Here is a 25,311-nt window from a genome sequence, read left to right as displayed (position 1 = left end):
ACTCTGAAAAAGACCTTGAATAGGCACCAGTTGCTCACGTTCTGCACAAACACAGGGAATCTAAGACATCATCATGATTAGCAGGAGTTTGCTGCAATTTTGCCTCATGTTGCTCTTCTCCAGTGAAATCTCATGTCTGGACTGTAACAGGCTTCATGTTCTACAAACCAGAATGAACAGCGACAGTTTAGAGTGTCTGGAGAAAATGGGTGGAAACTTTCCCTTCCAATGTCTAAATGAAAGGACAGCTTTCAAGCCCAGAGATATCCTCAAGATACGACTGTCCCAGCAAGAGAATGCCAAGGTAGCCATCCAGCAGACCCTCCAAGAGCTCTTCCATATCTTTAAAACAACAATCTCACCCAAGTTGCCTGGGATGGAACTTCCATAAAGGAATTCCAAAATGGACTTCACCAGCAGATTGAGAAGCTAGAGACGTGTTTGAGTGCTGAGATGGAAAAGGAGAAATGAGGAAATGAGACCCTCCTGTTCACCAGCCTGAAACTGAAGAGGTACTTCCAGACAGTAGACGATTTCCTGAAAGAAAAGCAATACAGCCAATGTGCCAGGGATATCATCCGTGTGGAAATATCCAGATGTTTTCCAATTCTCAACATACTCACAAAAAGACTTGAAAATGAAGATACCATATATTTATTTTTCCTAGAAAAAACTCAAATAATATTATATGAATAAAACAGCTGAAGAGAGATGGGTCAGAATTTTATAATTCTTATTAATAGGGCCCAATCTTTCTCCCATAGCTGTACTGGTGAAATTACTATTTCAAAATCATGTTAATAAAACGGTTTTAGAGTAGCATATAGTTTAGTGCTTCTTTACCGCACACAACATTCTATATGAAAAAATATACAAGTATATCATAACTGTCAACTAATGACAAAATATCATCCTTTAAGAATTAACCATACCAAATATAACTTTGCCCAGTGAGCGGCTTAGTTGGGGAAAAACAGCAACAAGCCCACTTTTAACAACTGCCTAGTAAGAGAAAATCCCAATCAGGACACCAGAAAATTGACGGTCTGTGGGCACACACTTCTATCCCACCATCTAATTCTGCCAGTTACTTCTGCACATAGGGATGGCCAAGACTACTTATTCTGCTTTTCTTTCTTCTGTTTACCTCTATATTTCAACAATTTTGGTAAAAAAAAAATTTCCACAAGATCATATGTACACTAAGGCTCAGGATTTATGATTTGACATCTGGTTAGAAAAAGATGGTCTATATTTGGCATTTGAAACTCTCCATGTTTGAGCTATTCCCCTTTTTTATTTCAGTATGTGATGCTTCATGCAATGATGTTATGAAAACAGCTGAATGAAACTACATCTCCACTGGAGTGGATTGTCTAAGTTGATTCTACAAGCAGTTCCTTTACCAGACTCTTATCAGTCTGTCTTGCATTAAAACAACTCCTACAGCACTCCAATTGCACAATTTATATTCTTGTCATTACCACTGATTCACTCACATGAGAAAATGTAAAACAAAAAAGATATTGCTGAAAATATGCCAGAAGACAACTTAGTATTTGAACCGAAGGAGAAAAACCTTACGACTTCCAAATCATTGATGTTACGCGTTTGCTCAGAATTTTCCTTGGGCTACTCTTAAAAATGAAATCCCACCTCTGAATTGTAACTGGCTTTGCTTCAGCATAACAAATGTGAATGAGGTCAACTTCCAAACAAAACGGAAGGATAATTTTCCTGTAAAGTCAGAAAGAAGAGAGAGACTTCATGTGGCCCCAAAAGGTTCTCAAGCCTTAGCAGAGACAGACTGCCAAGTGGCCGTCCAGAAAATCCTCAAACAGATTTGCTACATCTCGTGCCACATTCCTTCCCTAGCTGCCTGGAATGACAGTCCCATTCAAAGATCCAAACATGGACTCATAAGCAAATGGAGTTTCTGGAGGCCTGTTTCACTGCAAGAATAAAAAGCAAAGAGCATTCCAAATTCTAGGTCATGTATAATTAAGTGCACTGGAATTATAAACTAGTGAGACTATATATATCCTCCTCCTGCACTGTGAAAATATTCAGATCATTTTGCTAGATTTGTAACAGTATTTTGGTGTTGACCTACCTTCACTAGCAGAACCAAGTACTGATTTTGCCCCAGATGCCTAAGTGGCCCCCTCAAGGATTGAACTCACAACCCTCGGTTTAGCAAGCCAGTGCTCAAACCAGTGAGCTATCCCTCCCTCTACTTGTTTTCCCTCTGGGGTTCTAAAACAGTTTATGATGTGGGCCTACTCTTACAAAAATTGTTCTGTGGACCATTTCCCCACCTATTCGAGATCAGGTAACACCTTCGTGACAGGTACAGCAAATGCTTAACAAAAAAAAGCAGTACTAGGAATGCATTTATAGTAATTTCAGTACTAGCAATGTGGGATCAGCCAGTTCACTGAAGACCACCATCAGGTCCTCCATGTGCCACCACTGATACATGAACCTCAATTTGGGACCTGCTGGTTTAGAGGCATGTACAAGGAGTTAACTCTTAAAACAAATGCCTATTCTTTCTTATGGTGCAGGGTTTTTCAGTAGCTGTGCCTATCAATGGTAGTAGTTCTTTCCTGCTCAAGTCTCTCTGCATTCATTCATTCTTTGGTGGAGTTGAAGCCTACAGGTTATATTAACAAAATACAATTACATGGAAATGAGAGAGAGAAAAAAAAAAAAAAAGGACTGTATAAACAAGTCAAGGATTATAAACGGATTGGTTCACAACCTCCAAAATGTATCCCCCTCTCTGGTGGTACGTGGCAGTAACAGAGCACATGGGAGCCATATAAATTCTTCTTCAAAGTCTAACTAATTCATTACCCCTATGGTGCAGAGGGGAACCTCCTGACAATCATTTCATCACACAGTATTTAAGCTGTGCTACATAAAAGAGTCAATTCATTTCTTTAAGAAGCCATTTGATGATTTCTATCATCTATGATTTTAGACCTTCCTGTGGGAAAGCCAACCACAGGGGGATAAACAGGGAGGAATATGCAACTAATAGATCCCCACTTAAGCTCTCCTTCATCGTTCCATCAGTAGGCAGGAGGAAATAGTGACTGGTTTGTCTCCAGCTTTCATCATAGAAACAGAGGAGACTCTGTTTTCTGTACGGAACACAAGGTCTTTCCACACAATGTAATTTTTGTGCCACTGACATTGCGAGCTACTCCCTCTAGCACTGCCAGAGCCAGGACCGGCTCCAGGGTTTTGGCCGTCCCAAGCATAAAAAATAAAGCCGCGATCGCGATCTGCAGCGGCAATTCGGCGGAAGGTCCTTTGCTCCGAGCAGGAGTGAGGGACTGTCTGCCGAATTGCTGCCAAATAGCTGGACGTGCCGCCCCTCTCCTGAGCAGCCGCCCCAAGCACCTGCTTGCCAGGCTGGTGCCTGGAGCAGGCCCTGGCCAGACGCCAATGCACGTATGCTCACAAAAGGCCCCCCAGGTGGATCATAACTGTATGAAGAACAACCCAAGAGGGAAGTGCAAAAGCGTCTTACTCCCTGGCTCCTTATCTCACTTCCATGTGGAACAGGTAAGAGACACATGCAGATGGCTCTATCCCTGTACGGATCCTCTGCAGCAGGCTCTGAACAGTTTGTAACCAACTTTCCTCAAACAATAGATGAGCTGTTAATATTTTATACGTCATGTGAAATGAGATGTTGTGGAATTTTAAAAGATGTTGCTACTTTTCATTTGTAACAGGATATTTATGGAAGTTTATTATTTATTTATTGCTCTCATTTATGTATTTTACATAGATATTTATTATTTATAAATAAAGTAGTATTTTATACAAAATTACCACTATAGGTTGCCGTGGTTTGTATTAAATACCTATTTAACCAAAAAATGATAAAGCCCTTTCGCTCCTGCTCTGAGGAACAGCTGAGAAAGGAAAGGGGAAAAAAGAGAAATTAGCTGTTGCCACCAGCTAACTAAAAAAATGTGCACAAACAACTTAAGAAACAAAAATACAATCCTGTTCTTAAAAAAGGTAAATTTTATTAAAGAAATAAAATGAGAAAAACCTAATCGTGTCTTGCTACATGCTTCTTGATTTACTTACATATCTGGGGTATCAAATGAGTAGTTTCTAGCTAATAAACTGATGATTTTAGACACCTCTCCAGTTGCGAGAACAGACAGACAAAGGAAGGGACAGCTTTTCGCCAATTTCAAAATGTTCTAGCTACCTTCCTCCTTCATTTTAAACAACATTTTTACAAAACCGGCCATCGGCGGGCCGGCTCCCCGATGGCCGCAAGGCCATCGGCGGGCCGGCTCCCCGATGGCCGCAAGGCCATCGGCGGGCCGGCTCCCCGATGGCCGCAAGGCCATCGGCGGGCCGGCTCCCCGATGGCCGCAAGGCCATCGGCGGGCCGGCTCCCCGATGGCCGCAAGGCCATCGGCGGGCCGGCTCCCCGATGGCCGCAAGGCCATCGGCGGGCCGGCTCCCCGATGGCCGCAAGGCCATCGGCGGGCCGGCTCCCCGATGGCCGCAAGGCCATCGGCGGGCCGGCTCCCCGATGGCCTTGCGTTAGCAAAGTTCTTCATGAGACCCAGCTTGATGTGTAAGGGTGGGAACAAAATCTTCCTTGATTCAACTAGTGGTGGGTGCTGAACACTTTTCCTCCCAGACTCCAATGACTGTCGGAGTGGCCAATCTTTCTTGATGTAGTGGGAATCTCTTGCACGACTATCCCATTCGCAGAGAAAACAGCAGTACTTTGTGTATCCAGTCTGCAGACCAAGCAAGAGAACAACAACAGCAACAACCTTCAAATTGCCACAAAGCTGCCACTGATGTTGGTCATAGTTTACGCACCTCAAAAGTTGTTTCATGTTGTCATAGGTTTCCTTCATATGGACTGCAGGACCAACTGGAATTGATGACAAAACATTGCCATTATGCAGTAAAACAGTTTTAAGATTAGTCTTCGATGAATCAATGAACAGTCTTCGCTCATCTGGATCGTGAACGATGTTGAGGGCTGCCATCACACCATCGATCTTGTTGCAGGCTACAAGATCACCTTCCGTGAAGAAGAATGGGACAAGATCCTTTTGACGGTCACGGAACGTGGAAACGCTAACATCACCTGCCAGGAGATTCCACTGCTGTAGTCTGGAGCCCAACAGCTCTGTCTTACTCTTGGGTAGTTCCAAATCCCTGACAAGGTCATTCAGTTCACCTTGTGTTATGAGGTGTGGTTCAGAGGAGGAGGAGGATGGGAGAAAATGTGGGTCCTGTGACATTGATGGTTCAGGACCAGAAGTTTCATCCTCTTCCTCGTCTGACTCAAGTGAGAATGATTCGGGTGCATCAGGAACCGGCAGTCCTTCTCCGTGGGGTACTGAGCGTATAGCTGATGGAATGTTTGGATAATGCACAGTCCACAAGTGTTGCAGCATGTGTGTGGGTCCCACCTCTTGTCCTGATCTCCAGTTTTGCAGCCTAAATAAAGGCGATAGGCTTTTTTAACGATAGTGGTTATATTGTGCTTCTGTGATGCAAAAGTCACTTCACCACAAACATAGCAGAAGTTATCTGCTCTGTTCACACATGTACGAGGCATCTCTGCTCACTTTGGCTAAACAGAAATGTGTCCCTTTGCAAAATCAAACGCTGACAAATAAGAGAGCACGACACTGTATGATTTCTAGAGCTGATCTAGGGCAATTTGTTCAGCAGAGTGATGTAAGCTTCGTTATGATTGCATCATCCATGACTTCTAGGAATAACATGATGCAATTCATATCATGTATGACGCAATACCAGCTTCAGATTGCATCATTCATTATTTTGCCTAAAAAGCAAGTACCAGGCTCTGGCGATCTGCGGGAGATGGATGCAGCACGCTGCCTCTGAGCGCACAGCCACCTCCGCCCCAGGTTCCAACTTTCCTGGCTCCCCGAACCGCAGGGCCCGAAGCAACTTCCCGCCCCCCCCCCACCCAGCTGCTGCTGCGCGGGGGAAGCTCCCAGCCGGGGGCGCATGGGCTGGAGAGCGGCAGGAGCTGGGAAAGTTGGAGCCCAGGGAGGAGGCAGCTGCATGTGAGCCGCTGCCGGAGTGCGGGGCCCTGAGCCTGCTCCGGGAGGGGCAGCAGCAGCTCACACGCCTTGGAGCCGCAGAACCCGAGCGCGGTGAGCGAGGAGCCAGGGGGTGTGCCTGCCTGGGCTGCAGACCGGCACCCTCCCCCCCGAGGGGCTCCTGCAGCAGATGCATGCGGGCGGCGGCCCCGGTGAGCTCCCTGGCTCCTCCCTTGCCGCGCTTGGGCTCTGCGGCTCCCGGGAACGTGACCCGCCACTGCCCCTCCCAGAGCAGGCTCAGGGCCCCGCGCCCCACATGCCCGGGAGCCACAGAGCCCGAGCGTGGTGAGGGAGAAGCCGGGGGGACCCATGGGGGCCGCCGCCCGCATGCATCTGCTGCAGCCTGCGGGAGCCCCGGAGGCCGGGGGCGCCGGGCTGCAGCCTGAGCAGGAGCAGCAGGTGGCACGGCTGTTCCCCCTAGCAGCGCCGCCTCCTTTGTAGGGCTGCTGCCCCCCCTGCGCCACCCTGGCTCCTCCATGGCTGGGGCTCGGCGCCCCCACAAGCCAATGCTCTGGCTCTCTGGTTCCTCTGGAAGGCAGCTCCTACTCCTCTCTGCCAAGCCAGGGCACTGCTTTTTGGCACCCCCAACCACTTGGCGCCCTAGGCAACTGCCTAGTTTTGCACCAGTTCTGTCCCCACCTTGCACTTCCGAGCTTTTATAATCAGACCTGCATCCCGGAGCCAGTCCGGCACTTGTTTAACCTGGGACACATGGTCCTCCCAGGTCTGGCAAAAAACGCCGAGATTATCAATATACGCCAGGGCAAAATTCTCCATTCCTTTGATTAACTGGGGAGCAGTAAAACAAAGGGGGATTAGCGAGAGATGTGCATGCTGGAGGCTTTGAGAGGTGCGGCTTAAGCCCCGAGAAGGGCTGTCACACTTAAGGGGTTCCTCCAGGGCTCGTGGGGAGTGGAGAGAGCACAGGCCTGTGAGTCCGTGACCCCTTGGGAACAGCATGGAGATGGCCTATAACCATCTCCTTAAGAAGGACATCGTAGAGCTGTGCAGAGAGAGAGAGGGCTGCACACTGAAAAATTCACCAAGGCACAGCTGATTGCCCAGGTGGAAGAGAATGATCGCTCTAAGGAGCCGGTTCCTGAGCCAGCTGGGGCCACAAAAGAGACTGGGAGCAGCCAGGCAGTCCCAGGGGTCATCCCAGTCACTGACCCAACCAGGGATGTGGAAGGGGCTTAAAGCAACCAGGCAGCCCCAGGATCCACCTACCCGACCAGCAGGGGATCTTCCCGACCAAGTTCCCTGTTGGTGGAGCTGAGCCGGTTGGAGTTGGAAATGGGACTGAAACTGAAACTGAAAGAGCTGGAGGACCGTGAGAAGGAATGGGAGGACTGTGAGAGACTGAGGCACATGAACTGGTGATGGCAGAGCTGAGAGCAGAGAGATCCCCAGCAGAGAGATGAGTGGGGATGGGCCCAAGGTGGCTAAGCCCACAGGGAACTCGGATATAAAAGTGCTGCCTTAGTTTAAGGAAGGGGATGATACAGACACCTTCCTCACTGCCTTTGAGAAGGCCTGCAATGTGCACCAGGTTGACCCTGCAGACAGGCTTCAGCATCTCACCCCTGTACTGGGTCCCAAAGGCACAGAGATGTTCAGCCAGATGGATGAGGTGGAAGCAGGGGACTATGAACTGTTCAAACAAGCCCAGCTGCGCAAGTTTGAGCTGACCCCCGAGGCATATAGGAAAAAGTTCCGGAGTGTGCAAAAGACCCAGGGGATGACCTATCTGGAACAGGTCACGCTGATGGGGGAATACACCTGCAAGTGGGTGAATGGGGCTGGGGCACAGACCAAGGAGGACATGATTGAACTAATGGGGCTGGAGCGACTAAATGAACTATGTCCCCCTGACCTAAAGATCTGGTTTGTGGACAAGAGGCTGAAAGACCTGCACCACACAGGGCTGCTGGCTTACGAGTTTGTAGACAGCAGGTCGGGATATGGAATGGAATCCCAGGGGGACAGGCCCACATCAGTGCAGAAGCGTTATCACTCAGGGACTTCCCTGAAGGGATTGTCAGATAAATCCCTTCCAAGAGGCACAGCCAATACCACAGCTGACTGACCGGCCCCAGGGAACCAACGGGACCTGAGGTGTAATTACTGTGGGCAGAGGGGCCACAGATGGGCCCGGTACCAAAAGCTCAGGGACAGGATGTGCAAACCGAGCCCTCACAGAGTTAACTGGGTGGGATCCCAGCAGGAGGAGGGGTTGGCTCCCCAGGTAGAAGGGGCTGGCAGTTTAGCAATCGCCCAAGAGGGAGGAGTCTCCCAGGCCAGCTCCTCAGGGAGGCTTGATGCTCTGGATTCAAAGTTCTCAGTCTACAGAGTGGGTGTGGGGCGGCTCCTGAGGAGCGAGTGCCTCATTCCCCTGGAGGCGGATGGGAAGCAGGTCACTGGGTAGTGGGACACAGGCGCTGAAGTGACGCTGGCCTGGCCTGAGGTGGTGGCCTCAAACTGGGTGGTGCCCAACACCTACCTAACCCTGACGGGCGTGTACGAACCCCCAGTTAAGGTACCTATGGCAAGGATACATCTGAAATGGTGGGCCAAGGAGAGGCCAAAGATGCGGGGGCGCACCATCAGTTGCCAACCAAGGTGCTGATGGGGGGTGACCTGGCAGCCTCTAGAACGCCCTAGTCATCACCCGTAGCCAGAGCCAGCAAAGGGCACTCTGCCCTGACACCAGAGGTGATGCCCTGGCGGGGGTGCAGGTCCCTACCCTGGCAGGAAAGGAGTCACCGGGGACAGGACTTGGCAGGGCTGCAGCCTCGGACCCAGCCACTGAGAGGGAACAGGTCCCCATCCCTTAAACAGCCACTGAATTCCAGGCTGAGCTGCAGAAGAATCCCTTCTTAGAGAAGGGAAGGGAATTTGCTGGCCACAGCACGGTGAAACCTTTGGCGGAAGGCTGCCAGGAAAGATTCCTTTGGGAGAAGGGATTCCTGTACTGGGAATGGGCTTCCCCAAGGGGAAGTGGAACTGTGGGGGATCAGGAGACAGCTAGTGGTCCCCCAGAAGTACCGCCACAGGCTACTGTACCTGGCCCACGATATCCCTCTCTTGGGACAAAAGGGAATCCAGCGCACCAGGCAGAAGCTGCTACAGAACTTTTACTGGCCTGGGATCTTTGATGCCGTCCAGCAGTACTGGGGTTCCCCAAGAGGTCCTTATAGACCAGGGCTCCAATTTCATGTCAACTTTGCTCCGGTGCTTGTGGGAGAAGTGTGGGGTCTGACACACCTGGGCCTCAGCGTATCTCCCTCAGTCCAACGGGCTGGTGAAAAGGTTCAATGGGACCCTAAAGATGATGCTGAAAACCTTTATGAACCAGCACCCACAGGACTGGGACAAGTAGTTACCCCACCTGCTGTTCATATACCGGGAAGTGCCCCAGGAATCAACCATGTTCTCTCCTCTCGAGTTGCTGTATGGGAGGAGAGTGAGGGGACCCCTGGACTTGTTGAGGGATGAATGGGAGGGGAAGGCTTCCCCTGATGGAAAAGTCAGAGGTGGAATATGTACTAACTTTCCTGGAAAAGCACACTGAGCTCATGGACTTGGTCAGGGAGAATTTACTCAGGGCCTAAGGGAAGCAAAAGGTCTGGTACAACCGCTCAGCGCATGCCCGCTCCTATGCTACTGGGGACCAGGTGATGGTTCTCATTCCCATGAGAAAGAACAAACTACAGGCTGCCTGGGACAGGCCCTTTAAGGTCATCAAGCAGCTGAATGAGGTAAACTATGTAGTGAAACCCTTGCGGCCAGAGTCGGGTGCCGGCACAACAAGAATCCATGAAAATGTTATCGTCCCAGAAGAAATGTTAGAGCCTCAATAGCTGAACACATCTTTATGAAACTTATTCAACATAAGAATGGCCATACTGGGTCAGACCAAAGGTCCATCTAGCCCAATACCCTGTCTTCCAACAGTGGCCAATGCCAGGTGCTTCAGAGGGAATGAAGAGAACTGGTAATCATCACGTGATCCACCCCATTGCCCATTCCCAGCTTCGGGCAAACAGAGGCCAGGGACACCATCCCTCTTTCCAACAGATTTTGCGATTTAAAGCAGATTCACTCACTCCTTTAACTATCATCATAAAGACACATGTACATATGCTGGACATGAACATTAGAGAAGCAATCTGCTACAAATAAGTGGAACAGCTTTTACATTTCTACCCTTCTTATTTGGCCCTGAGAGTCATACGTTTAACAGACCTCCTTAAAGGCTTCCTCAACATTTGTAGGCAGATTTATGTGCATGGCAAATTGGTCAGTTACATGTAATTTCTGGCTTTGCATAAGACTTTGTGCAAATGCTGAGGTTTGGCCCTAAAAGATCTGTTCGCTAGCACTCAAACAGGAAGCTAAGATCTACTGCTAAAGCAGATAGGTAATTTGTTTACTGGCTTTGAAATATTGGCTCCACCTCTTCAGTATCTACTGCCTGTCCAATAGTCCTCCCCAGAAGGTCAGTAACAATAATATCCTCTTTTATAAATAAAATATTTGCATGCCAAGAAGGGACACCATCAAGGTGAGTTGTCCTAACTCCCTACAACAAGTTATCATGTATATGTTAAATTGAGGGGAAATCAATCGGTAAAGAAACAGATTTTTGTTTTATACTTCCAGGTATGCATAACAGAAGCAGGAAACAACCCCCCTGCCCATCCCAGATGAAGCCCTGCCTGCAGCAATAATGCCTTTACCTTCCACTCTACTGCCTCAATCAACCCAATCTAGATGAAGCTTCAACTGGTCCAGCATGCTGGCCAAACTCCTGACAGCATCACCTTGGCAACACTTATTAGGCCACATTCAACGCACTACAGTGTCTCTCCAGTGCAGGATTTGCTTTGAGGTCCTAGCCCTAATCTATAAAGCACCAATAAGGGGAGCTAGATCAGGGGATCTGTGCAACCCTTCAAGAATACACCAATCCACACAAGAAATATGACTGACAGAGCTTGGGGGGCGGGGGAGGGGGGGGAGGAACAACACTCACTGCTCAAGTTACACTTCCCTCTGGAGCTGACATCCCTCGTCTGTGGAGCATCCCTCTGCTGGAGATCAGGAAGAGCCCATATATTTTACAAAATAAAATGCTGCAACATCCTTGAAGGCCTGTCCCCAATAGAGGCCAATGGGGCAAACTTCAAAATGTGTCCCATTCCATAAATACACAATACATCCCATAGGGCTCATTTTCTATACAGCAATGAACAATTCTTTTTTTGTTGTTGTTGTTTTTTGAATAATGGTGTTGGCCACCTATATAAAGTATTATGGGGATGGTGGTTTTTACTTATGGCTAGGGTAGATACATACTCTGCAGCAGTTGGACATGGCACCAGCTGCACAATTACCTAACACTTCTATTTTGTGAATTAGATTGCGGGGGGATGTGATACTTTATTCGGGTTTATTTTCTTGTTTGGGGAATCATGCTTGCTATGCCAGTGAGCAAATGAGTCAGGTGATCTCAGGTTCCTGTGCATGTAGGGAATAGGCACATGCATGTATACAAATGAACTGATGTCTGCATGGATATGTTCTGCTTCACCCCACCTCCCTACTTCTTTTTGCTGTCCAGCATGTTGAGAGTGACAAAGACACAAGCAATCCTGAACCATGCAGGTCATGACCTCAGACAGGTAGTGAGCTGGTGAAAAAGGAGTATTTAAGAAAGCATATAATTACAGGAAAATCTAAATTACACAGTTTTGGGAGGAGTAGCTAAATTGGGGCTAATGAAACTGAGTCATTTAGACATACATGCGTACCTGGTTGGATGGTCTCTACACTATGCCCTTTAAGACCCTCTATCAAGACTTTCCAGGGCTTGGCATTTATACCTGGGAAGAGGAAGAGTTCTGCTCTTAGGTTGAAATAATCCTGGGAAATGTAGTTCAGGAAACTACTACAATCATTTTAATTAGCTGAATTGCAGCATCAAGTCTGTTCTATATCCTGAGCTACATCTCAGAACTATTCTACCTGAAAAGATCCCACATTCCGTCTGCCTTTGAAGAACATAATTAGGGCACTGACAAACATTTAGCATCAGATTTTCAAAAGGCTAGAATGGTGGGAGCTGGCAAGTATGGAGCACTTTTGAAAGTCTGGCCACTTCACTAAAGCACCCAAATGGGAACTGAGCTCTTGAAAATGTGGCAACAAGGGATCAATGCTGCTACAGCACGCACTTTTAGTATCTTATTTGTAAAGTTTCCCACTGAAGTCAGGTGGATGACTCGTGGAATAAAAAGTACTGGTCAATGAAAGTAAAGGAGAGGGGAAGCCAGCCCTTAATGCATGGAATGTGCCTTTTCTAGCTTGGAGATTGTTTATTGTTCCAAGGCAGCACAATCTATGTAGAATTAAAAAAAAAAAAAAAAAAAAAAAGAAACCACACAACCAAATTTGGGCTAGGCCAGGAGTTAAGTAAATTCAAATCTTACCAGCAATACTTATCCCATCCAAAAAAGAAGTTTCAAGTAGGTAATCTTTGATTTCATTTTGTATGAAATTTCTTCCAAAGGACTTATGGAATATGGAAGTAAACATTTCAAACACAAGTGCAACCTGAAGTGATTCTACCCACTCCCTTAACCTTGTATCCAATATGGACAAAGTAAATCACTTCATGTTAATTTGCTGCTGAAAGAATCCCTTCTGCAGATAGGGGTACATGTACTCACGCAATATCAAAGTGGCCAAGGACAGAGAGTCAGTCATTTACTGTTTGCCAAAGGGGCTATCATCAGTGAGACTGCCTTGGAAGGAAGTAGGAGCTGGATGTAGACTAGGGCTGAGATACAGTGCTTGCCATGAGATGTAGGAAAAGAGAGCGGACAAGGAAAACTACAAAAATATAGTTGTTTCAGACATGCTGCAGTTAAAGTCATACAAGAAAAAGCATTGTAACAGGGTTTACTCACCACTATGCACTGCCTCATGGCCAGGCATGGCATCACAGTGTCCTTGTGGGGTAGCAGCCCTTGTCAACAGTCACTCTAGGGCTGTGGTGTTTTCTTTCAGATAACTCATCCCTCCAGCCAGGGCACAGTCTTTAGCCCATTTCTTCCAGGGTCAGCCATCCAAACTAAAGATGAAAACTATCTAACAGAAATAAAAAGCTTCCACCCTCCCCACAGCTCTTCTTCAGTGAGGTCACATTCAGCCTGCAGCCCCCTTGCTGGGCTCAGCTACTCTTCTACACCACTTCCTTGGAGCTGGTACCAGAATCCAGTCCCAACCTCAATTCTGGGTTACAGCCCAGGGCCCTGTACTGCACAGCTAAGTCAAATCCTCTACCCATATTGCAGTTTTCCCAGTGCTATTTCCTTCCTCACCTCTTTACTTCCCTTCTGGGTCTCCCAATCTGTACTCTGGTTATCCCAGGTGCCTCCTTGCTCACTCAAGACCCTGCAGGCACCTTCTGACTCCCTGCATTTTCTTTCCTCCAGCCCTTCCTCAGCTGGGCCCACTCAGTAGTTAAACCTGAAATCACCTAATTTCTTTCAGGTGGGGCCCATTCTGTAATCAGGGCTGGCTTAGTCAGGGCTCTCTATTATTATCTCAGAGCTCTGGATGATCTCTGAGTGTTGATCTCTCTCTCTCTCTCCATATATATATATATGAATTTTATTGTCAGGCTCTGTCTCTGGCCCTCTTACACCAATCACTGTAACTGACTTCTACTCTGGCTTATCTGGATTCTTCTAATGATATTGGGCCAGCCAATGGTGCCATGCTGCATTCCAAGAGCTGAGGATCTGCCCATTGTTCTCATGTTGGTGGGACTCTGCCACCCTTATGTTGACTAGTACAATACCCCACAAGCAACCCCCACTGAAATCAGTGTTAGGAAAGTAAGGTATTACTCAGTGTGAGTAGGGGTGGCAGAATCTTGCCTATTATGTCTAACTATTCTTTCTACACGTAGCAATGTAAATTAAAGGCTGTTTTCTAAATACTACATTTTTAAAAGTAGATTTTCTCCCTGCCTAATGCAGCTGCCATCTTGTCCTTAAGATGCAGCACGTTACAGTCACTGTGTTTTCTCTGTCGTGGAAAATTTCTCTTTGTTCAGTCTTTGGGCCCAATTCTGAGAAGTGCTCAGCACCCACTAGTTCAGTGGGAGTTCAGGGTGATCAGGACCTTGCAGGAAGTGGTTAGTGCCTCTCACGGTTAAGCCCTTTCTTTGATGTTTTTCCTTGACCTGAAATGAAAACAAATCTAGACTGAACAGTATGTTTCACTCTGTGAGTATGAGCATGAAAAACATCGTTCCTGTGACTTGGAATCATCTTTGCCTTAGTCTGTGGAGGTTCTTCACCTAGTGTAAGATTTTGTGTTTAGGTAACAACTACAGCATCTCTCCCTTGTCTATTTATGTCCTTCTGCTTGTACGTCAATCTGTGTTGTGATCCTGCGTGTCATATCAGTGCACGTACATTTTTTCATACATTATACAAAGAAGTATCTGACAGATGTTCAAGGAGCAGATTTACACCACACAGATTTATACATGGGGAGAATTGATGCATTCTGACTTGTATATTTAGTATATCTTTTTGAAAGTCAGAATATTTCAACATAGAAGATAGTTTAACATTTTATTATTTTGCAAATGTCAGTTGCATACATGCTGTAAATATCTGTGCATTAGACCATCACCAGCATGAATACAGAGTCAAGAAACTGAAAACAATCACCCCGCTAGATATGAAATTGTTCTTTTATGAAAGGAGTTGTGCTGAAGGGTTGCCACCTTGTCAGAAGTTCAGACGAATATAGGCCAAGATGAGCTTGTCTTTTAGCCAAAACATTCCCCAAGGTTGGAAAGCCCCTCAAGGGAAATTAGGATTAAAGGGGTTTATTTGATGGCCCTTTCTGGTTATCTAGCACAGTTTTGGTCTAACAGGGTGTGACGTTATTGACATAAACTGGGACCATATAGATAATTGTTGCAACCAAGGTCCTGTAGTGGCACCCAAATCTTGTATAAAGGGGGTCAAATGGGGTGTCTAGGACAAGGTTATGGTTTACTGGTTATGATTATGCTGTCTATATGTGTGTATCAGTTTTGTAGTCGAAGTTATGAATATTGGCTCTATACTGTCTGTATGGCAAACTTATGCTATGCTTCTGGGTGACATCCCAGACAAGCTGAGATTAGCTCTGCCTAGCCTGCTTGATGGCCCATTAAGGACCATCAGCTATACAATGGACCCATTGAGAGAAGGCAGATACGCCTTGTACCTCAGCAAAGTATGCAGGGACTGGCCCATGTGACTCCAGACTCCATGTTGCTGTAATTTTCCACAGTAAGAACAAAGAGGTGTTCTTACACCTGGAAAAGACTATATAAGGCGGATGCCTGATCTCCATCTGGTCTTCAATCCTGCTTCTTACCTCTGGAGGAACTTTGCTACAAGCTGAAGCTTTGAACAAAGGACTGAGGACCCATCCCAGCGGGGGATGTATTCCAGAGACTTGATTTGAACCTGCAGTTTATTCCATCGCTGCTGCAAGCCTGAACCAAGAACTTTGCCATTACTGTATGTAATTGATTCCATTTAACCAATTCTAACTCTCATCTCTATCTTTTTCCTTTTATGAATAAACCTTTAGATTTTAGATTCTAAAGGATTGGCAACAGCGTGATTTGTGGGTAAGATCTGATTTGTATATTGACCTGGGTCTGGGGCTTGGTCCTTTGGGATCAGGAGAACCTTTTTCTTTTACTGGGGTATTGGTTTTCATAACCATTTGTCCCCATAACGAGTGGTACTGGTGGTAATACTGGGAAACTGGAGTGTCTAAGGAGATTGGTTGTGTGACTTGTGGTTAGCCAGTGGGGTGAGACTGAAGTCCTCTTAGTCTGGCTGGTTTGGTTTGCCTTAGAGGTGGAAAAAACCCCAGCCTTGGGCTGTAACTGCCCTATTTGAGCGATTTGTCCTGAGTTGGCACTCTCAGTTGGGTTCCGCCAGAACCGCATTGTCACACAGGGAGATGGCCCTTTCTGGTTATCTAGCACAGTTTTGGTCTAAGCAGTCCATAAAAGGAAAAGTACAGGCAGGTTTGACACAGACCAAGAGAGAGGAAAAAGAGGAGAAATGATGTGGGAAATATGCCATGAATTTTATTGTGGTGCCATAATTGTTAGATGAACAGTAGAAATATAGAAGATAATTATTTAGACCTAGTTTGAAGATCTGTTATTTTCTAAAAGGTATTTATGGACTGGACATCCCAACAGCGCTTGACATTTTAGAAAATCTCTAGCTTTGTGAAACAGTTTTTATGATGGTGGCAGTGTTACCCAGAGTTCTTTCAACCCAAAGCTCTTGATAACTTTTACTCTGTGTGAGGTGGTGTCAGGAAATAAATCAATCAGGGGAGACACGGCCGTCCGACCGATAGATGGCTGGCACAACCAGGACAACACAAGAGTGCTTTCACTTAAAGCTAAGCGGCAGCCCGTCTGCCGGTGGGGAACACAAGATGCATCCAGAGGGAGAGTCCCATCTTGAAGAGTCCTGAAAAGTCAAACTTCTCCCCTTATTTTACACATTAGTAACACAATGACATGTCCCTTAAAGAAAATTTGTTAAGCAAGCAGTTTCAATGGTCAAGCAAGAGGTTTTCTTCTGATTATTGATTAACCAGATGTGGGTTTTTCCCAGCGTTTGCAGCCTTGAGGTCCTAATAGACATTCCTGAGGGCACATCCTGCTCTTCTAAAATGCATGTATCAGCAACTTCAACACAATTCTTATCAGGAAGGACACGGGGTCAAGCTGCCCTTTCTGTGGCACCCAAATCCCCCTCCCCTCCTGCCTTGGTCAAGCTAAGGCCGTTGCATGCCTACTTTATGGCCTGCTGACTTGGCTGCTTTTAGCAATAAGCAATAGTGGTTTAAGGCACTTTACTGATTTGCCGAAATCTCCTCGTACAGCAGGACAATAAACATTACAGTGTCTAGTAGAATGGAGAAAAATCTTCCCCAAAATAAAAACGGTGGAACAGTAAACTGGGTGCCTTGTATAAATATATAGGGATGAACATGAAAAAAAAGACACTAAAAATTGTGAAAAGAAACCACCACAGGAAAAATGTATGTATCTCGCTTTCTGTGTTTTTTGACAGGTGGGATATGAATTTCCTCCATGGTTAAGAATCGAAAACAGATCCAAAAATCAGTAGGTGTGCTTCTTCCACCTCTGGTAAGTCTGCTTTCTCTGTTTTGCAGATTGTCTTTCAAAAGTTTTAAGCTAAAATCTCAAATTTCTTAGAAAAGTGCAGGAAGACTTGGAAGACTCTAACCAAATTAATATGCATAATTTTTTTTCATGGTTTCTTCATATGATTTTTCTTTTTTAATTTCAGTGTTTTTTTCTTGAATTAAAACACATTTCCCTGCCATGATGGAAACTCCAGCACAAAAGTCTGTGCTAGGGCTTGAGAACCAGAAAATGAAACGTGACCACAGCCAGTGAAGAGAATTAAACAAACTAGAAGAATTTCCCTGCCCAAGCCGAGTAGAAGGCAAATGTTAAAAGAGAAGGAACCAGCAAAAATGGTGAACACTGAATTTGATTTTTTTTTAATTATTTGAATTCTTTCATCCCAGGGACACAATTGGTAAAAAATATGTAATGGGACTTCTCTGCATAACCTCCTTCTGACCACATTGTAAATCATAATCATCCATGTGGGTACCTCTCTAGCATGTGTTACTATACTAATTGCTCATCCTGTTTTATGAAATAGTCTCAATTTTTCACTATTGTCAGCGACTTGGAGCAATCAACAGGACATGATATTCACACCTTCCAACTGCAACTATTCTTCAGCTACAGTATGTATATAAAAGACCTGGAAATAAACAATGAGTTAAGGTTTCTCAGAGCATTCTGTCTCCTGTGGTTTCACAGAAGGAAGATACCAATGGTTTGTGCTGGGGGGTCAGCCGAATCTTGTGACCCATTGGATAGGATTTTTTCCTTATTTATGAGCCACTGACCCCAGTGGACCCTTTCCCGGGAAGTGAGAGAGTGAGAATTTTTTTAGCTCATGAGCTGCTGAGTGGACAGGGCATTTCCCGGAGTGCGAGGGGAAATCCTTTCTAGCTTATAAGCCACTAACCTAGTGGACAGGGTGCCCCTACACCCCCCGAGATTCCCTAGTTTATGAGCCACTAGCAGACAGGGCCCCTCACTTGGTGTGTGTGATTGGAAAATGGGTGGGGGACAGTCTAAGAATTCCCCCTCAACGCCAAAGGGCACCCCTGCGTATTATATGTATGTGCACTATGGGCCAAGGACCTGCAGGTATTTAGAGATTGGAACTGTTACACGCGTGATAACCCATCTAAACAATTCCCACTAGAAGGTACCTTTGATTTAGCTAAACTCACGTACCTCAGAGGAACCCTTGCATTACCAAAAGCCTCTGATACACAGTGGGAGCAATTTGTCTATTGGGGAAAGGAACAGATTAATTTGAAAATTCAGCTTGGACCAGATATAAAGAGAAAGCTGCTCTGCGTTCAAGGTCAAGAATTAACATAGACCATGCCAAGTACAGAGAAAAAAAAACAAAAAATAAAACAAAACAAAATAAAAATTGCTTTCAGCACCAGCTGGCTGAAAAAAATATAGACAGAGGCAAACCAAAGGCAACACAAGTTACAGGACTGAGATTACATTTGCAAAGGTTTGCCGTCCAGTGCGATCCTGGAGCCGGTGTGGTTTGGGGACACTGAAGAAGCCACAGGCAGCCGGCCTGGACTGGAATACTGAGCAAAGATCTCTGAAAGGGACACCCCAAGAAACCCCAGGGTGGAGAAAAACCCAAGAGCGGAAGCAATTTGGAGATTTTTGCAGTGTACCTCTATTCAACCTGTGCACAGGATAACCTCCCGCCCATCTCTCTCTCTCTCTCTCTCTCTGTCTTTCCTATCCGTGGGCCTGGCCAGCCTGGGCAGCGTGTTCGTGAGTAGAAAAAGAAAAAGAAAAAAAGGGTTACAGGTGGGTCTACCCCCGGTCATAGCAGGACCGGGCAATAAGAGGAGTTGGGGGGGAAAGGGAAGAGATGTGTACCTAACAGCTAGAGAAAAATTGAACAGTTAAAATGCCAACTGGCAATGCATTCTGTCCAGGTGGTAAGTCTAACGGGGAATGATTCGGGTGACCCTTGTGACTGATATTGTTAAGGAAAAGGACCGGAGGGGTGGGGGTTAGTTGAGAAGCCCACTCTCCTTGCTAAATTGGTAGTGAAACAAAGCCTGTGCCCATGGAATGAATGATGCAGAGAGGAAAAAAGGATGGGTCCAGACAAGCAGGCAGGGAGCAGAAAGAAAAAATTGGGAAACGGGTTGGAAACCTTGAAAGCATAGTGGCAGAAGTAAAGGATGTAGTAAATGCAAAATGGGAAATTCAGATCCCTAAAATAATAATTGGAATAGTAAAATCTGAGTTGATTGAGGTGTTGTTTTGGGAAAATAAGCAAGTGATTTAAGGAAAGAAAGTGAGAAGTTAACTCTGTAGTTACTGGAGGGAATTAAGCAGTGAAACTTTGTACAAATGTTAAAGAAAAGGTGTTATGAAAGAATTCTTGGTTTCTTTGCAGCCATTCTGATGGAAAAATGGGCCCTTTTCCAAAGAAATGTCTGTAAATAAATCCAGGCAAAGAGACTATTTAATTAAAATCATTTGGCTATGAACATTTTAGTCGGATTAGAGAAAACATACGGGGTGTCTACTGGAATTTAATCACCCAAATTGTAAGAAGGAATGTCAAGGAAAAGAATAGGTGTAGTGTATATTGTAAAAGGGGTGAGAAAAACGGAAATATGCAATGCTACTTAATTAAAATCCTATTAGGCTCCAAGGGGCTACAATAGTTGGTGTTTTCCTTTTTGAATTACTGTGTGTTTTTGAAAATAGGAGTTAAAAGTAACAGGTAATCAGAACTCTGGTAAAAGTTAATTGTGTTCCTTTTAAGTAAAAGTGAAAATATGGGGGTAATTCCTCTGTCTTGCCTGCAATCAGCAAGGGTATTTGTATAAGAAAGAAATATTTTAAACAATGACTGATCGCCCCAGAAGGGGTAGGAATATGTATTGTCTTTTAGAAAATTAGAGAAAGCTAATGCCAGCTAAAGAGCAATCCAACATACCATGCATTTACAAGCACAAAAGAAATTGTGTTCTGTGTCTATGTCCTTGTGGTGTTTATCTTGTGGCTAGAATTGTTGTGTTTAATTTTCTATAGGGCAGTATAGTTCAAAACCAAATAGAAGGGTTAGAGTTAATGCAAATACTTGTTTTATCCAACTTGGAATACAAAGTGGTTTAAATACTATCAGGAAATACTAAGGTTTTAATATATGTGACAGAGGCTGCACCAAGCTGAGAAATGTTCTTAGAGTGCCCTATTTCGAGCAAAGGGGGGATGATTGCTGCAGTTCACGAGATTGGTATGCACCTAATTTTAATTTGCCTGGTAGCTGCTGTTTTTCCATCTTTGTAGTTTTAGAGCTGTTGTTTTCCTTTTCCAAAACATCCCGGCTCCGGAGACTGTTTTTTCTGCCTTGGCCTTCACTGTTCTCACTGTTATCTTTGCAGCCCTATGTCTCACTTAGTTCTTTTTTTCCTCACAGCTGGTTGAGGGGGGTTGGACCTCCCCCGCTTCTGTCTTGGCGGGTAGCAGCTGGCCTTGGGCTGGAGTTCTCTTATCTTTGCATTGAGTTTGTTAGTTGTAGTGATGAATTCATTCATTCTCTGCTCCATTCTCTTGTTTCTCTTCCCCTCAGCCTCTCGTACCTGCTTGCAATAGTGTTGGCCACATACAGTGCTGATCTGCCTTTCCCATAGACTCACTGAGGGAAGAGGGTCAGCAATATAATATTGGAATAATACTGCCAGCAACATAATATTGAGAAAGCAGTTAAAACTAGAAAAGCAGCACACCCTTCCTGGGGACCTTTTGTAAATATTCAGATTGATTTTATTCAAATGCCTAAATGTTGTAATTATGAGTGTGTGTTAGTTTTAATTGATGTATTTTCAAACTGGGTTGAAACCTTCCCTTGCAGAAGGGCAGATGCCAAGATTGTTGTGAAATTGTTGCTTAAGGATCTTGTACCACAATTTGGCATACCTGTGAGTATCAACGGTGACGGTGGGACTTCATTTTACTGGACAGAAAGTAAAAGAATGCAGTGAAATGTCAGAATGGGATTCTGAAAAACGAACTGGCCAAGATTTGTGCAGAAACAAACTTACAATGCCTTGCCATTAGCATTGATGAGTATGAGGGCCACTCCCAACTGAAAGACTGGACTTAGCCCACATGAGATCCTGACAGGGCGCCCGATGCAACTTCCAGCAGTGCCTCCTCTGGCCCTTTCCCAGATGGACATTTATTTAATGGATGACACAATGCTTAATTACTACCAGGCACTAGTGAAATGTGTCAGGTCTTTTTATAAACAAGTGAAAGAAGCACTACCCAAGGATCCTGAGCAACCCTGCCACTCACTAGAACCAGGAGACTGGGTCTACATAAAGGTCCATCAACGAAAGACTGCTCTGACTCTGTACTGGAAAGCCCTTACCAAGTCCTGTTAACTACCAACATCGCTGTGAAATGCCAAGGACTGACTGCCTGGACCCATGCTTCTCACTGCAAGAAGGTCCCTCCACCTTGAGATGACCCTCCCTCTGCTGATCAGCCTGTCCCTCCTTTTGATACTTTTTCCTCCTTCTGAACAGCAAGAGAAAAGGACAAGTTGAAGTGCTGGTAACCTTTCCCTTGTCCACTAACAGAACCACCATACATTCACCATCTGCTGGAGGAACCCAGTTATTACCGGGTGACGTGCTGGTAACCTCTCCCCTGTATGATGCTGAACCACGACTGTTCCAGGAAAGAAGAAGAAGAAGGTATGTTCGTTCCACTGAAATTGCCAAAGTCCAGGGTTTCTTGACTACAAAGACATTAAGAATTGGCCCTGGTGAAAAAGATGGAGTATCGTAACCTGGCAGGGAGAAACTTATGGGAACTGCACCTGGGACTGTGGTATTGAGTGATGGTTTGGGTTTATTCTGGGGACTGGGCTCTGTGCTTTCAGACAAGTGCCTTCAGCATGTATAGCCCTCCCTAATTGGCTTTCAGATGACAAATACCAAAAGCGCCTTGCTGCCACGACAACTGCCCCCGCCATTATCCTCACTACCACTACCACCCCTGTAACACATTCTAATACAAACAATACCATATACTTTAATGAAACCCAATGGCCAAGGCCTTACACCTCAGTGATCCCTATGGGATGGTGCCAATAGTGCAGCAGCAATTTGAAACATTTACAAAGGCCAACCATATGATGAAAAATTAGAGCAATTGGAAAAGGCCACTGGTCTTATTACTGGAGCACGGTAATCCAAGTACAGGCTGAGGTTGGTAAATTACATGTTATTTCTGCCCTTAGCTCAATGACCCAGAAGCTGTTGACAGAGATGGTATTGAATATCACCAGGGCAGGAAAGGAATTGCAGTGGGATCTGGCATGTTTAGAAAAAAGAGATTTTCTGAATGACCAGCTTATGGCCATTTGGAGTGATCTTGAGCATTAGGCGTGGCCTACTGCCCTTACAGTGCTTCAGGAATGCCATCTGATTTGTGGCCATGGAGACATACTTGAGAGATTTTCTGGGTGGAAGTGCAGACGTTTGCAGTGCTCCTTCCAAGCATACGGGCCGGTTGGAGGGGTGTGGACTTCCACATACCGAATCCTGCTGGGTCCGTGGGACGGATGCATGTGGGATTGGATAATTCACCGAGACATTTGGGAAATTAAACTATCTGGTAGGTCTAATCAATTTATAGTCAGTGCTCCTGGAATAATACCCGACATTTGGATAAGGATAGGGAGTCAATGGACACGCTGGCCGTTAGAACCCCCACAACTTCAGTGTGTACATAAACTGAAGCCCGGAGAAGTTATCACTGTTCATGACAATGTTTGTTGGGAGGGTATGGGACAAGGAACTATCCTGACAGAACACCTGCTTTTCAAAGCTAATGATAGCTTTGTGTATGTTAAGGCCACCACTTTGCAAGACATACATTTTAATCTCACTACTGCTGCAGGCAATAATGTCATTTATTGGCCTGCAGATAGAATTCTACAATCATCCCTTAGGTTCCAGATACCTTTCAGTTGGACTGTCTTAGCACCTGATCGATTCCAAAATTTTCTTTTACTCCTACCAGAGGTTCAGAAAAATCTCTGAATTACTAGGGCAAATTCATATGCTCCAAAATATATATATCAAATTGAAAAGTATGCTTTTCTTACAGTCTATAGAGTGTCTACTTTATGTATTAAGTATGATATATTGTGTTCTGTGACTAAGGTTGTACAGCAACCCCATTATATTATTACAATGGGAATGTTAACGCTTTTACTGTTGTTGTTTAGTTTAGGGTTAGGTTATTGTTGTTGTAAAGGATGTATTAATAATAGCACCTTCCATGTTCATACTAACTATGCTTTGTTGTTGTATTCAGTTAAACCCCAGAAGGTTGTACCATGTGAGCTAGAGTCAGAAATACAAGGTTTGATGAAAATGGAAGTTTAAGATTGATAGTTGTGCTAGAAGCACAAAAGGGGGGAGTGTGGAAGTTGGGAAAAGAGCGGACATCTTAGTCTTCCAGGAAGAAGAAGAGTCAGGCTAACTCTAACAGCTAATAACGCTAGACTTCCAAGCAGGGCCTGGGAGAGTGGAAAAGAACTGTAAGAGATGCTGTAAGAGACCTTGTGTTAGATAAGAACGGAACACAGACCGGAGCAGAAATTGCTGAGGAAAGTAAGATATCAGGAAGGAATATGTATAAACAAAATGCAGTTGTTGATCATTACTGTATGTAACAAAAGGTATAATGCTTGCCCTAATTGTTTATCTTTTGGGAGACCTGACATTGTGCATTCTTCCCCTTGCAATATTGCTTGAGAATAAACTGCCTCTGACATTTGCAACCAACTTCAGAGTGAGGACTCATTTTTCTCCCACAACCCCCAAAGTACTCTGATTTCTACATATGTAGTGTGTTTCTATTATGACCAGGGTTACTATTTATTAATCTGTCCTCATCATATACCACAGCTTGAGAAATTTCCTAGAGACATTTATAAAAAATATATGAAGATAGCGTAAAACTTGTGAGATTATGAGGTGCAGAAAAGATATTTTCATTTAATTGATTGACATTAATACAATGGAAAATGTATTTTTCCCTTTGTGTTTCAACCAAATCTTATTTCATTCCAGCTGAGGAGGCAGCGACTACAGAGGTTAAAACAGTTGGATGAAACTGTACCATTCAGTGGATTCCCTCCTCTCTACTGATCCTTCCCACAGTGACGTCTAAGACTCCATGATGCTTGACCTTGTATTATGCAATACGCTCACTCCAGAATGAAATTCCAACTGCCCATATTACAATTCATGTGATAATACTCTGGTGATTTACTCAAAGTTTAAATTTCAAAATGAAGGATATTGATGAAAAAAAGTTACAAGAAAATTAAGAAAGGGTTAGACAAACATTGTTGACATTATGTGTTTGCTATATATTTCTGTGGTTCAACTCTTCTCTGATCAAATCTCATCTGTGAACTGTAACTTGCAGCTTAACCACAGTGTAACAGCATAACAAATGTGAACTGGAAAAACTTTCAAACAAAAAAAAAAAGTAAATAATTTTCCTCTAATGTCAGAATGAAGAGACACGTTTCAGGTGGCCCCAAGAGGTTTTCAAGCCTCCAGTGTCCCTGAAGGGGAATACCAAGGTGGCAATCCAGGAAGTCTTCCAATATATTTCCTGCTGCTTTTGCAAAAGTCTCTCCGAAACTACCTGAGGTGGGAGTTCCATTCAAAGATTCCAATATAGACTCATCAGCCAGTTGGGCGTCCGGAAACATGTTTGGTTGCAGTGATGGAAAATGGGACTCTCCGACCGGAAGAAAGGACCTACAGTTTCCCAGGATGAACGTGAAGAGATACCAATTATTTCATAAGAGACAAGCAGTTCAGCCTCAGTGCTAGCAGGAGAATCCATGTGGAA

At 45.0% G+C, this 25,311-nt stretch overlaps 1 pseudogene; it reads left to right on the top strand.

The window, feature by feature from the left end:
• On the top strand, positions 1 to 696 carry LOC135972460 (interferon beta-like; annotated as a pseudogene).
• The last annotated feature ends 24,615 nt before the right edge of the window (positions 697 to 25,311 follow it).

The sequence above is a fragment of the Chrysemys picta genome, chromosome 6 (assembly GCF_011386835.1).
Source record: "Chrysemys picta bellii isolate R12L10 chromosome 6, ASM1138683v2, whole genome shotgun sequence".
Taxonomy (NCBI): Eukaryota; Metazoa; Chordata; order Testudines; family Emydidae; genus Chrysemys; species Chrysemys picta.
The sequence above is the reverse complement of the archived record's forward strand: the minus strand, read 5'-3'. Positions and strand labels throughout refer to the sequence as shown.